Source organism: Chiroxiphia lanceolata, chromosome 2 (genome assembly GCF_009829145.1).
Source record: "Chiroxiphia lanceolata isolate bChiLan1 chromosome 2, bChiLan1.pri, whole genome shotgun sequence".
NCBI classification, from domain to species: Eukaryota; Metazoa; Chordata; class Aves; order Passeriformes; family Pipridae; genus Chiroxiphia; species Chiroxiphia lanceolata.
Genome location: NC_045638.1, coordinates 97,855,994 through 97,869,499, shown reverse-complemented (window position 1 = coordinate 97,869,499; position 13,506 = coordinate 97,855,994).

Genomic DNA, 13,506 nt, shown 5'->3' with positions numbered 1-13,506 from the left:
ATTTGGTTTTTAACCTTATTTAAGGCATCAACATGCCTCTACCCAATCTTCCCCAGGAAGGCTTTCCTGAAGACCATAGTATGATCTTCTCTTCTTAATCATCCTGCCATTTTTAATGGCAGAAGGGATTAACATTAGAAAACAGTCCAAAAAAAACCACTCCCAACTTGAAAACAGTGCTTTTTCTGTGCTTCTTCAAGTATGTATGTGGATTTCATTTACCACCAACCAAACTGTTCCTTTTCTAAGAAGAGGAGGACTAACTCTTGCAAAGGACTAAAAGATTCTGGGCATTTGAAGTCTCTCCTTGCTTCCAGCTTTTCAGTTAAATACAGTTGCAAGCTCTTCACTTTGTGTAGGGGGTTAAAAAACAGATGTCTTTCAAATCCCATGTGAAGTTTCTGCAACTGTCATTTAAAAGAAAACACCTTTGACTTGTGCACCAGGCAAGACTGAACTGAAACTATATAGAGAGAGTAAATATGATCCTTCTGGTATCATTTTCACAGCCCTTTTCTGTCTGTAACTCTCTTTAAATGTAAATAAACACAGTTCTCTTAATATGCGAGTTTCTGTCCTAAGAACTCTATTAGGGATTGCACAAATATTACCTCAGTGTATATTCAGACATTATTAAAACAAATTACTCTATTGCAGTACAGCTAAGGCCCATTCATTCACTTATGATGGTGGAGAACTGTGCAGTGTCCCTGAGGTATGCCAGAAACAACCATTCTGTTGTAAGCTTACACAATCAGTTATTTAAAATTGATTTATTTTGTTAATATCGTATAATGGCTCCCAGGAGGAGATGAAAACAAACAGATCAGAGCTGATTATATCCAGGTTATAGGCTCAGACCAGGCAGTAACTCGTGGGTCTAGAACTCGCAATTACAGAAAGATAGTGCTTTGTGCTCTATGTGCTTTTTTCTCCCTGCATCCCTTTGAACCTCGCAGTAATAATGTGCCTCTGGTCTTAAACCACCATAGTCCTGCACTGTACAGCTTGGCCCATGATCTCCAAATAGCCTGAACTGTACCTGGCAGAAGTCCAAAGGGGTCTGTGTTGTGCACACTGCTATGGTTTTAAACTACCCATAACAGCTCCCCTGTTCTTGGGTTCCTTTAGTTTTGGGCTGCCTATTGGCATGGGTTAAAACTGGCCAAAGGAAAAAATCTCCTATAGCTGGAGATGCCTGGTGAACAGAGACAACTAGTTTGTTCCCCCTTTTATAGTCTGTGTATTGAAAGCGCAAAAGGCCTGACCTAGAACACAAAGATCTGCACTGGGTTTGGCTCAGTTTGGATAAGAAATTTGGAGCCATGTTTTGACTGGGCTCCCAATAGGAGTTTTAACATTAGATGTATCTCTCTTCCTTTCAAAACCATTGTTCATGTGTTGCATGTTCCTGACTCTCCATTTGTTTCCGTTCTCCTGTCAGATGCAGGTTTCTGTCGACTTTCGTTATCAGGTCAGTGGTACGACCATACAGTAGCTTTCTCTTGCCACAGGAGAGGTTAATTCTAACTCTGCTGCTGAGATCAAGCCTTACCACTGCTGCTGTAAACAGCCCACAAACTATTTTTGCAGGAACAAAGTAAAATGTCAGAAACAGGATGAGAGCAATGTGCTGTGTCCTGTGCTCACCCACACTGAACTCCTGTGAATGCTCTCAAACCAGAGACTATTAAGCCACTGGAATAAGGAGCAGTAGAGACGGTGGCTAAGAATGTAGTTTACTGAGCAGGACTGCTACACTGGCTGTTATCACTGTGGCCTAAGGGCCTTCTGGCTGCAGTCGCACATGAAGAGTCTGCTGTAGTGGGAGCTGCTTTACCCTTAGAGAGGTGCACCACAAAGTGGTATGTATCATACATCAGTCCCCTTCCCTGCAAAGCTGCAGACAGACTGTCAAACCTTTGCTCTAAAGCTCAAATTCACACCTTGGAGATGCTTGACTGTTGATCATAATGCAGCCCAGCAAGAGTAAATCCTTGAGATTCTGCTGCCTGGCTGTGCTTTCCTCCACGATCCATTTTTTTAGATAGCCCCTGAGGAGCAGAATCTGCCTGGGCTGGATGGCGACAGATTGTTGAAAGCAAAGTAGTCCCCTATCTATAGGAGAATCACAAGTTTTGCTTATATTCCTGGACCTCTGAGGCTTCAGTGCATAACGAGATCTTATTTCAATCCCTTGGCAACAATCTAGGGATCTGTCCAATAACACAGTTATATTACTTCAAGTAAAATGAGGCCAGGACAAGGATACATTTCTGGCTTCCTTAATACCTAGTTTAACTGTTGCTACTTTAGTGATATGTTTGAACTTCAGATTTAGGCCCGATTCAAATCTCTGAGGGCTGAGCTTTCAAGGCAGAGTTGTCCGTATATCTCTCAGGTAGCTGTATCAAGTTTATGTACATTAGACTGGGTGAGGCTGTCACAACTGTGACCCTGGAATGTACTTACACCTGTGGCTAGCATTGGATATTTCTCTGGGAAGCTGGTAAAAAATGTTTTTTCAACAGTTTCAGAGGCACTGGGGTTCATAATTTTATTGCAGGAAGCAGGGATGAAACATTCTGCAGTGTGGTCTCCTTAGAAAAGCTCTAGAGGTGACTATACTCTCTACTTTGAGAGTACTGCCTACCACATATCTCTTTGATCTATTGCCTCTAATAAGATTAGCACACCACATTATCACTCCATTTGTTACCAACACCGATGGTATTTTGGGGACCTGATCCTGTGCCATCAGTTTCCAGCTTCCAGTGAGTCAAGGAGTAAGGTCACAATGTGTCCCTATGGTGGTCCGTCCTCCTCCCTGCTCCCTAACACAGATGTGTCAAACTGTGCTGACAATGGCTTTGTTCTCTTGGCCCTGCCAATTACAAGATGTTTTGGTTGGTTTTTTTTAAGTGATGGGTATAAAATTCACTGTGTTATTTAATTTCCAAGTTCCTTTTCAGGTGTGTGAAAGGTATGAGGTAAAATGGCTTGAAAGTATACATCTGTCATGAAGACTGGAAGTTATTTTTTTCCACACTGTGCCTATTTTGACTATTCAGATTATAAACCCTGTAAGGTTTTCACTAGGACCTCAAAATTTGCCAGTAATGCAGTTAGATAATAGTAAAGTTATAAAAATATGTTTGTAAATACATACAGTATATATACAGCACAAATCTGTTTCGTAAATATCAACTTAAGATTCTACTTTTTCTATTAAGAGCTTTTTATCTAGGCAATATTTTGGTTAAATTTAAAAGCACATGAAACTGCCAATAAAAGACAAACCCTAGAAAAATAACAGAAAGGATGAGCTAATAATGAAGTTTATATATAGAATATGGATCAGATTTCAAAAGCAAATGGCTTAAACTTAAGCAAAACAGCATGTATTCCAAATTGCAGTAAGCTATAATATTATGAGAAATCTGTGTACCTCCTATTGTAAATATTTATACTTTTGAATTTCCTTAGTAAACTGCCAGATATGATTCCCCAAAGAACATTATTTACTTGTTTTAGGTTTTAACTAATCTGCCCTTCAATTCTCCAGTGAGATCAAATCCTCACATTACTGACACATGGGGGTTTTTTTTATTGCAGATCAAAGGGGAATACAATTTGTACGTGCATTACAGCATCATCTCTTAAAACCTAGCAGACTATAGTGACTAAAATTTGACATCATAGAGTATTAGAATTTGCATAGATGCCAGAAAAAGTACCATAAATCTGTCTGGAACTGAAATCCACTTGTTATCCTCACATATGTAACTTCTGCAGAGTCTTCCCTATCCTAACTCACTGCCTGTACCTCAACACAATTTCAAAGGGAAAACTTCATGCACTTAAAGGTCAGTGGATTACTAGTGCTGGAATTATTCTACTTAAATATACATATGAATTCCTGCTCTGTCTCAGTGTAGCTGCAATTATAAGTTTTCTGACACATATGAAGTCTGTTGATCAGTCTTGCTCAAGCTGATGGGACAGATCCTGAATTCTGTCCTACCAATTTAATCCCACATTATTGTGTATCTGTAGATAATCCCTGACCCACCTTTTATGTCTTAAATTCTATCTGCTGCCTACTTTCCCAACTCCACAGTAGGAATACAGTGAGACTTAACATACCTTTGACTTAACTGCCTCTATGCCTGCCCAATAAAAGTCATCATAACAACTTAAGTTGCTACTTTTGCTTTGATCTTTTATGTGGAAAATGCACTAATAACTTCTATGGCATAAGATTCAGTATTTGTTTCTACAGAATGTTCCAACAGAAATAGAAACTATCAGTGAGGGGTGTATCTCTTCAGTAGCTCACAGAGTTAGTAATTTAAGGTCAGCTTCCTCAGTGCATTTGTGTATGTCACACTCTTTTTGAAAATCTTCGTCTTGATCCAGGAAGGTGAGATGTGACTGGGTATTAAAGTATTACACATGTTATCACAATTGTACGTGCTTTCCAACATCACTGATAACATCCTGTTCTGTCATTTTGGTGTGTCTGTTTCAACTGTAAGTTCCTTAGGTCGAGGACTGTCTACAGGTCCCTGTTTATGTGGTAATTACTAAATCTTTATCCATCTTGATTCGTCCCTAGACATTACAATAATAACAAAGCCGTTAGGAATCATCAGACACCTCAGATTTGAGTCAGAAGCATAAAGACAAGGCCTCATCATCCCTTGTGCCATTCATTCAGTCCTTTTTCAGCACAAGTTGTTTCCACCACCTCTCTCCCAGTAATCCTCATCCCTTAATTTTTCTTTATGTGGCTAAAAAAAACAGGTAAGAGAATAGCCTCAAAAGCTCTTGGAAAAAAATTGTCTTCTGAGACCCTTCAGGTCCTTGACAACAACACAAAACCAGAAAAGTTCCTACAGAAAAGTAGGAACAAGAAAGTGTCTGGTTTGGCAAAATGGTTTTGATCAAAACAGCTGCTATTTGCAAGGATTAGATCTGGTCCACTGTCCTACAGAGGTAAGAATTGGACAGTAACTCTTTATGATTTCACAGCCCCCTGTGTAGGCTGCCAAACTAAGCATGTTTTGGATAAAAGTCTGAAAAAGGGGGAAAAAAGAGCTGGCATCAAAAAAAGCTCTGGTGCCCACTTCCAGCCCTAATAGTTTTCTTTTAATCTTTAGCCAGGTCATGGGAAATACAATCTCCCTTCATTAAAAGCATTTAAGAGATCCTCTGTTGGACTGTAGGTGACTTGATATTTGCCCCCTTTATGGAATGAATAACGTGCATGGAATCTGGTTATATGCTGAAAAATTGCCACAGAAATTTTTACAAACTTTCTCTCCTCTTTACCCCCAGAAGTAACTTGTTCATTTCTAGAGCTGTTTTTCTTCCTTTGATGGTATGTGAGGAGTAAAACAAGGACAGCGTGTATCTACCTGGAATAATACCTAAGGATTCTTCAAAGTTGTCCTCCTGTATTTTAGTTCCCCAAAGTTCTCTTTCACTGCCATGTGGTCATCTAAGTTATTTTCTGTGTCCTGTTCTATGGTTACAGATATAAAAAGGAAAAAATAATGGTTTATGTTCAGCTGGTGCAATAGAGCTTGAAATAATAAGTGAAAGCAGGTGATGAACAACTAAAATCTCAGTACTATACATTGCTTTTGCAGGCTTTTTCCTAGTTTTTTTTGAAATCCACCCTCCCACCCCCACATATATGTGGCAGTGTTTGTAGATTTTCAGCCTTGGGAGTGTTAGCAGCTGAGTTCTGTGTAAACTTTCCGCTTTAGGGCATGAGCTCACCAACTTATACAGCTAAACCACTGCTGGGTACTGGTCAGCGTGAAGTGAGGAGACCATGGGAAAACAAACAAGCAAACAAAACCCAGTGTCCTCTGGAAAGCATTACCTAATAAATAGACAAAAGACAGTGATTTATTTGCTGCTAAGTGACATCTTAAATCAAATAACAAATGACATTAAAATTCTGTCCTTTAGAAGCTCAGTATTATATACACTTCAATGACATGGTGCAAATGGGAGGGTTGAAAGACAGCTTGCCCATCTAAAGTCAGCTGTCAGTTTTGGTTTGATGGTACAATTTTCACTTTCTATTCTCTTAAAATAAACTCTCAAATGAATTTGCAGTTTTCACAGCTTTCTGTGTTCAGGTTCAGAGGTGGCTGTGCTTTGATGATAAAAGTAATATTTAGTTTTCACACACTATCTGTCATCAGTGGAAGACAATGCACTTCACAAAATAGGTCAGTATCATTACCCTTTTACCTAAAGAAAAAGTGAGTTTTTTAGAGGTGAAGAAATTTGCTTGTGATAATTAAAGTTGTTTTTTCTGGTTTTGTTGGTTTGGGATTTTTTTACTAGGATTAGAGAGTCCTAATTATGATTTTGATTTTTCCTTATTCTTGCAGTAGATCTGTCCTTATTTTTGGACAGTCAAATTGTGCTTCTTGGTGATTGAGTGCAAATCACTGAATCTTTCTTTCTCTTCATATTATTGTCTATTTAAAATATTGATGGTATTTTGATTTTAATTTTAAAATATTTATGATAATTCAGAGGAGATTAATGAAGTTAAATTTATAAGTAATGGTGAAGTGCTGTAAGATCTTTGCCTAGGAAGTGTTTTCTAAAAGGCAGAGCAATACTATTCATCTGCTACAGTATTCTGGACTGCTCCTAAAATACTGATATTAAGCCCAGAGAACCATGACTGTCTATTTACATTGGCCTCATTGGATCAACAAGGAGTGCTATTTTTTAAAAAAATCACTTTTTTGTTATCTCCTATGCTACTCTGCTATGGCACTGACAGTTCCTACATCTGCAGCAGGATCTTGGTTTGGATATTCCCTAATCAGATTTCACCTTTATAGCAGATCTATAATGTGCTGAGTTACTTTCCTGAAATGGAGGTCCTGGAGCTGGAAAGAGGCAGCTGCACTGCATGCAGCCAGTGATAAATACTCCTAAAAAGCATGTTAATACAGTCATTCCTCTATAACCACCTTCATATAACCTGTCCTAAGGTTTCTAGTGCAGTTCCATGCTGGTCCCATAAACAACAGGATTAACTAGCCCAGATGTCCCCGTTTTTTGCTGGGACCTCACACCCACCTACTTCCCTTTCCTGGAACAGCATGCCAAGGAGCATGATGGATCACACAAGTCCATCTGTTTGCTTTCTGTTTGGAAAAACAGCTTTCTACATCATATAGCCTTGTGTGCATATCCTCAAACATCTGCAATGTATCTGTAATGTGATGATACAGGAGCCTTATTTTGGCAGCATTCAACATTTTCATCAGCATTTTAGTACTGAGAGGTCTGAGTGCTTGCAGAGAGGGGTGGGTTGAACTGAGGATATACAGTAGTTACAAGAAGTGTGAAGGGATTTAAGGTGCGTGACTGTGATGGGATGCAAACTTTTAAAAATAATTTGATCCCTGGTTCTCACTGTGGGAGAGACATAAAGGTGCAGGGGAAGAGACAAAGGGCTGGTGAAATAAATATTCCTGATGGGTGTGTATGCCTATGTTTCCCTGTGATCAGAAATTCTTAGCCACTTTTGTAGGATTTCCTCAAGAAAGAAAGGCCCTATATGGCAGAGTGGTAACACGTAGGTCATGCATTCAAAAGGCATGAACACATAGGTCATGCATTCAAAGGCCAGCATGAACTCTCCTTAGTTTACAAGGCACTCCCTATCTTAGTCCTTCATGGAAGCACAAAGTGACCCCTACGTGCTTTCTCCATTATGTTTTCCATTAGGTTTGATCACAATTACCCACTGGGATGGTATGTGGTGATCTCTCCCCCATTTCCTTTTTCTCTTTTTCCCATATTAAAGGATGGAGATTAAGCTTGATAAGCTTTACTGAAGGCATGGGACCTCTCCTAAGGTTTCTGCTGCAAATCTGTGGTTTGATCCTACCAGCAACAGGACTAAATAGGCCAGACATCCCCGTCCTTTGCTGGCTCCCAGTCTGAGCTCACACACACCTACTTCCTGTCTTGAAACAGCAGCCCAGGAGGGCTGGGAACAGTGAGGTCTGCAGGAAGGAATTAGCTGCTCTGTGGACCCAAGGTAGCAGACAGATTTTGATACCTAAAAAAAGAGAAGAACGAGCCTAACCACTGTGAAACTGGAATGCTGAAAAAGGAGAACTTCTGTTTTAACTGCAGTCCTTCGAATTCTCATTAGTCACTCCCTCATTTTGTCCCTAATTTGCTTTTTACCACCCCAGCCTTAGAGACCCAACTGACTTTTCCCTATTGTCTTCTCCATACTCTCAGAACCTACTTACCACTGCACATGAGTCTTGTGTATACCGTGGAGATATCTTCAATGATTTCTGAATGAGTTTCTTGGTGTATAGTATGTTATTTTTATTGGTTTTTTTTCTTTGAATTCCCATATTTCTTGTGATATTATGCACAGAAAAACTCCTTTTTTTTTTTTTTTTTGGTGAGAACATCCTGCCATAACTGAAGCTACAAATGTAGGAAAATGAATCACTAGAATCCCAAATCTAATAAGAGAGTATGTGGAGAACTAATACTTCTCCTGTGGCAGTGTTTTTCATAGAGTGAGGTAAAACTGTCACCTAGTGGTCATAATAGTTGTTCCTGAATTACCATTTTCATTTGGATATAGCCAGAATATTTCTTATCCCCAGGATGTATCACCTGAAAATATTAAGCTAAAAAAAAATATGTATCTGAAAGGCTTTTAGGTGAAGGGAAAAACCCTGGAATCTTTGGTAAAAAATAAATGAATTTATAACTTTGGGCAGCGGAGCTGTGAAATCCCATTTTCCTCTCTCTCCCACGGTTTATCACAGTGACATACCACTTTCTGCCTTACTGAACAGCTGTGGGAGGCTGAAGATCAAGATAACTGAAACTAAAATAGGGGAACAAAAGAACCTCTCTCATTAAGTATTCTGCTACAGTCATTTTACAAGTTGGTCTCAATTCCAAATTTCCCCTTAAAAAAAGCAGTAGCACTTCACCCTAACTCATCCTAGAAGGTCAAGTTCTGTTACAGCATCAGTGCAATGCCACTGTTTTCAGTTGGACAAGCACAGATTGTGGAGGAGAATAGCCTTCAGCCTAAAGAAGTAGGTCTTCTCTTGTGCATTGACTTCAGCAAGTTGTAGTAAACCTGCAGGGATATATGAAGAAAAAGCAGGCACCATGAGTGTGCCTCTGAGTCTGTGATTACACACCTCTTTATAAAAAAGCTATTCTGCAACAGGCATATTGATTCTGTGAGAAGAGAGCTATGTGCATGCTAATGTACTAGTGCTTTGTGGGTGGCTGATTAGTAAAGGTGATACAAACACTGAGACAATAATGACTGGAGTTCAGCAAATAAATGTTAAAAACAGTAGGACAGGTACACGATGTAATAAGAATGTGCTCTTATAAAGAGGAAAACAGGCAGAGCAAAGTGCAGTGTTATGAGTTTGATGACTCAGTGGAGTATCTGTGATACTGTGGACAGAAGAGGGTGTGATTCCCAGATTTTTGTATGGAGAGATTCATGTGTACTCATCAGTGAGGGAGCTTTTATGAAGCAATATCTCCTGGAGCAAATTGGCTAATATAATTCATAATACTTAGCAAAAAAACTTCCTGTCTAGCTCGGTTTGCAGATTCTGTTCATTATTTGTATTTCCTCAAGGTGTTGGACCCCCAGGTTTCGATCAGGATCCACTTATTCAAGGTGCTTGAAATCTCAGAGCTTCAAGATAGCATCTGCCTTGTAATGCCTAAAGTTTTAAGTATATATTGAAGTGCAGTGCTGACAGAGGCAGATTATGGGGACCATGATGAAATTACGAGGCAGTCAGATCTGTGTAAGCAGCAATAATTTCATCATGCCCACAGTCTTAAGACTGTAATTACTATTGAACAAGTGCCATTGAAGAATTTAAGCAAAGACGTTGAAAAAAAAATTATGAGGTACCTTTCTGGATGTTTGTGTAGTTTCCTGACTGAGGACAGTACCATCTAAAGTAAATGTCAAAAAGCATGAGTTGAATTATTTTTAAACTTAACACATGTTTAAAGACAGCTGTCATCTTTAACCCAACAGAGAGAAAAGATTTCTCAACAGTGAATGCAAGGGAGAGCAGGTTAGGCTGTGAAAGCCTTTTTTATATATTCATTAGTGAAATATATTTAGCAGAGAAAATTCTTTGTTTAATATTTTCTGTGAATAGGTTTTGATCTGACTGCATAGATTCCGTGTAAATGTATTTTTTGAATTTCCTTTCTAGTTATGACTAAATGCACTGCACAGTTTTCTTTCCCTCCCAGTTAAATATGAATCAGTTTTTACTCTGCTTATAAAGATTTCAGATTTTTTTAAAATTTTTAAATAAATTTGGGGGTTTTTTTAAAAATATTTAACATTCTCTTGCCAATACGCTCATTCTTCAGATTTGTATAAGAAAATACACTCATTCTTTAGATTTGTGTGAAGAAATCCCTGGGATATCTAGAGGCAGGTAGCTATGTCAATGCTCCTGAGAAAGTCATACAGCTCTAATGTGAAAAATTTCTATAGCAAATAGGATGAACACAGAGGATACTGAAGTAATTTTAATTCATAACTGGAAGTAAGCTGGGCAGAACTGCAGTCACACACTGAACCAAAAGGTCTATGATGGATACAGGGTTACAAACTAGACTGTAAGTAATAAACCACAAATAAGAATAGGTGATGTTGGCAGGGTAATGTCGTTGTAAATCCTGAAGCTTGTTGGGATGCAGAGATAGGGTAATACCTGAAACACCACTTTTAATGGATTCTACTACTAGGAAAGTTGTTTGAAGGAGGTAAGTGATGATATAATAACCTTTCTGCTAATATTTACAGTGTAAACAAATCTTACATCTCACTGTGATGGGGGATGAAGGGCTTGACTTTGTTCCCATTAAATAATTTGCAGTTAGAGATGCCCAGGTATTGATGCATACACAGAAACTATGCTCAGTCTCAGGATTTGTAATGCATCCACTTTTTAGCACTCCAGTGCCATCCTAAAGATTAGATGAGCAGCTGCTCTGTGGGTGCACAACATCTGCTGGCGTGCTGGGCATGTGAGCTCAGTGCTTGGGACTGTCTATAGTCATAAGATAACTATATTTATTAACTGCCTGATTAGAGCACTTGTAAACTGTCAAGAGACTGGAATGTGTGTGTCAGGGTAAAATATAGCAGCAAAGGTGGGAGATGCAAATTTACCAAAATTAAATGTTGCAGCAAGAGATAGCATTGGTAAATGTGGTTAAAGCCAAACCCTTTCTTTACGGGATGAGCTGAAAAGTTGCTGACTTTCTTCCTGTGACTTTGCAACATCCTGGGGAGTTTAGAGGGCAGGCTTGCCTGACTGCTAAGAAACAGTCAACACAGCACTTTTGTGTGGAGGATGTCTGCAGCACAATAGCAGCACAGTGCAAAGAGGAGTAGCAAGTGCCCTGATGGAGAAAGGGGAGTGCAGGAAGGGACTTTCTGCTTTATACCTTCTGTGCTGCTGAGTACAAAGAGTGTATTTGTATACGTGTGTATACATAAGACTGTTAACTCACATTATTTATCACAATCCCAAAGTAAAATCTTTTTTTCTGCCCATAGCAGGTCTGAATGGGGGCAAAGAAAATAATCAACCAGTTAGCTACTTAGCAACGTCCAGGTCTGGAACTTACATGATTAAGCCCAGTGAAATTTCCCTGTAAAGGATCATAAAACCCTACAGCTAGACAGCAGGTAAGCAGGTAATATACTTCTGTAAACATAATATATCGCATATAAACTAGCAATAATCTGTCTTCAAGAGCTGATTTGAACCCCATTTATGGACACTGAACAACATAAGCCACTTTCCAGTCCACAGAAAAAAGTCTTAAGAAGTGATGTCACTCTGTTTCGAGGTGGGAAGAAAGATCACTGGACGGTGTTGTACCTATTTTATGTGGGGAAATTCAGAGTATTATGGCTGAGTTGACTGGCTCTCTTCCTTAGTAAGTCACTGGACACTGAGGTTCCTTTAAAACTTGTTTGTAGCTGCTTGATATTCAGCTTTGATTCCTTGCACTCTAAAATGACATGCAGAAATGGAGAAAAGCAATACTTGTACGCAGAGAGCACCTGGACAAAAGTGGTTGTTTCATAGCTGCTAGAGAGAGAATAAATAACCAGCTGTACTGGTTTACATGAATAACATCGGTTTACAATTAGGAACTGCAATCAATTTAGAAGTCTGTTTTCTAAGCACTATGTCATGGTCCTTGGGAGCTTAGATCAAAAGAAATGTGTGGCAAAAGACATTTCTGTGATCTAAAGGAAAAATCTAGTTCTTCTGATGCTACAATCAGAGCAAGTACCCAGTCAGTCTTCGAAAATACTGAAGTAAGAGGTAGTAAAGAGAGATTTACAAATGTATTCCTTTGCTCTTCCTGTAAAGCCTGTTCATACTTTAGCTGGAAATGTTTCAGTCCAAAAAGTTTGAGAACTGCTATTATATAGAGGATAATTTATTTGACTTATTCCCAAAGGATATTTTGGGAAGGTGAGAAGAAGTCACCTCAATATGAGATGCATTAAGATATGTAAGCTAATTTACATACAAAAAAGTGAACTTGCAAGTACATTTAAAAGAATATCAATAAAACATCTAGACATAAGAACAAAAAAATCTTCAGTTGTGGTAGTTAAAATAAGTATGACTAGAATTAGCAAGCATTTTATCCTTTTTGTACATAATTGCACTCTTATAGAAAATATATTTTAACTTGTTTTGTGAAATATTTTATATCTGTTTCTGATAAAAGTAGCCTATGAGATTTGAGTAACATAATTATTTTACAGTATCTTAATGCTAATACTCTTAAGAAAGAGAGAAATGCCATATCTTCAGAGTATCTTATGAAAAAGTAATCATAATTATCTGAAATACAGAATTAACATATTTAGTGGAAATCGTGGAATCATGGAATCATAGAATGGTTTGCATTAGAAGAGCCCTTCAGGATCATCTAGTTTCAACCCCTCTGCCAAGGGCAGGGACACCTTCCACTAGATCAGGTTGCTCAAAGTCCCATCCAGTCTGGCCTTGAACACTGCCATGGATGGGGTACCCACAACTTCTCTGGGCAGCCTGTTCCAGTGTCTCACCACCCTCACAGTAAAGAATTTTCTTCTAATATCTAATTTAACCTAGTCTTTTTTAGTTTAAAGGCATTCCCCTTTGTCCTGTCACTACATGCCCTTGTAGAAAATCCCTCCCCATTTTCCTTTTATACTCCCTTCAGGTACTGGAAGGCCACAATTAGGTCACCGCTAAGCCTTCTCTTTTCCAGGCTGAACAATCCCAATTCTCTCAAGCTTTCCTCATATGACAGGTTCTCCATCCCTCTAACCACCTTTGTGGCCCTCCTCTGGACCTGCTCCGACATGTCCATGTCTTTCTTGTGTTGGAGACACCAGAGCTG